Source organism: Schistocerca serialis, chromosome 6 (assembly GCF_023864345.2).
Source record: "Schistocerca serialis cubense isolate TAMUIC-IGC-003099 chromosome 6, iqSchSeri2.2, whole genome shotgun sequence".
NCBI classification, from domain to species: domain Eukaryota; kingdom Metazoa; phylum Arthropoda; class Insecta; order Orthoptera; family Acrididae; genus Schistocerca; species Schistocerca serialis.
The window spans coordinates 274,725,656-274,727,677 of record NC_064643.1 but is presented as its reverse complement, the minus strand read 5'-3'; the positions used below and the strand labels follow the sequence as shown (position 1 = coordinate 274,727,677).

Sequence of the window (2,022 nt, the reverse complement as noted above, 5' to 3'; positions counted from 1 at the left end):
AAAGAAAGAAGTAGATAGACAGGTCAACGTAATGGTGCGTCTCCGGGACGATTACTTTATTTAATTTGTATACGAATGACTAATTCTCAGTAACATGAAAAATATCCTCTACGCAGATTATCTTGCTCTTTCTGCAACGGATAAAAATGTGAACTTGCCGAAGAGCAATTACCAGGGGCTCTGTCGTCGTTGTCAACGTATTACAAAATGCGTTGAGAGAAAAATCCTTTAAAGATGCAAGTACACTCACTTCACTTAACATCTAGATTGGCAAGATAAAAACATAATATAGGGTGTTTCAAAAAGAATATACGTATTTCGAATGCATATATTTATTAAACTGTAAGACATACGAATGTGAAACTTTACACACATATTTACGATCCTCTCAAGTTCAGATTACAGATGTTCAATATGTCCTCCATCAGCGACACGAACAATATGACATCGATACTCAAATTCCTCCCATACTCGGGCAAGCATGTCCTTCGTCACTGATGTTGTGGCAGTACGGATCCGGTTCTTCAACTCTTCCATGTTCTGTGGGAGCGGTGGTACATAAACGTTGTCTTTAACGAAACTCCACAGGAAGAAGTAAGAGGGCGTCAAATCCGTTGACCGTGGAGATCAGCTCAGACATGCGAAGTCGCCAACTCCTTCACGACCAGTCCAACGGTTCGGTAGAGTTTCATTCAGATATTCACGCACTTGGCGACTCCAGTGAGGGAGTGCCCCGTCTTGTTGACAAATGAAGTTGTCTTCGAGCAGCCTCGGAAACAACCAGTTTTGTAACATGGCGAGATACTGCTGACCGTTAATCGTGTTTCCATCAAAGAAGAATGGGCCGTAATCAGACGATCGAGATATCGCACAAAACACATTGACTTTGGGCGAACTCGTATGTTCAATGGCTGCATGTGGGTTCTGTAGGCCCCAAATTCGAACATCGTGTTCGTTTACCTGACCACTAACATGGAAAGTCGCTTCATCACTGAACACGATGCGTTGTGCGAAAGTGTTATCATTACCAATAGCATCAAGAATTCCACACGATTGCGTTTGTCATCAGGACGCAGAGCTTGTAAGAGCTGTGACTTGTACGGCTTCATAACCAACCGACGTCTCAAAAAGCACCAAATTGTTGTTGTAGGCAGTTGTAACTACCGGCTGGCACGACGAGTTCATTTTGAAGGACTACGTTGGAAAGCAGTTGGAATTTGTGCAACATTTTCTTCAGGAACATGAGGGCGGCCAGTACTCTTTCCTTTACATACACATCTTGTACCTAGAAACTGTCGATACCATCTGCCAATGTCCCACCCATTCGAAGGATCGATTTCGTACCTCAACCTCCAACGTCTTTGCATTGTAGTCACGGAATTGGACTTCGCAAACTCCAGAACACAAAATTATTTTTGCTGCCGTGTCACCATTTGAAACATATGATGGTTACCAAGCAAAGAAGAAGACAAATGACATCTAGCGGCTATTAACATAAACTAGACTATGTAATCGTTTCTCCAATAGCCGAGTCGAGGTGCAGCGGTAGATAATTTGGACAAAATAATACTTGAAACTTCCTGGCAGATTAAAACTGTGTGCCCGACCGAGACTCGAACTCGGGACCTTTGCCTTTCGCGGGCAAGTGCTCTACCAACTGAGCTACCGAGCACTTGCCCGCGAAAGGCAAAGGTCCCGAGTTCGAGTCTCGGTCGGGCACACAGTTTTAATCTGCCAGGAAGTTTCATATCAGCGCACACTCCGCTGCAGAGTGAAAATCTCATTCTGAAAATAATACTTTGTTATACGAGTATTCTTGGTCGAAAGATTGAACGGTGCACAGATAACTTAGTCTTGGTACTGACTTCCTTCTTGCAGAAGAGAGTAGATCGTAGCTGAGCGCTCACTGCATTAGCTTTGCTACACCTCGCTTCCAGTTCTTTCACTATGTTGCCATCCTGTGAGAATATGCATCCTAAGTACTTGAAACCGTCCACCTGTTCTAACTTTGTTCCTCCTATT

General features: G+C 43.7%; 1 non-coding gene across 1 annotated transcript; it reads right to left on the bottom strand.

Annotated features, from left to right (window-relative positions):
- Positions 1-1,598: 1,598 nt before the first annotated feature.
- Positions 1,599-1,672, bottom strand: Trnas-cga (transfer RNA serine (anticodon CGA)). The gene has a single exon. It is a non-coding gene; the product is annotated as a tRNA-Ser (tRNA).
- Positions 1,673-2,022: the final 350 nt, after the last annotated feature.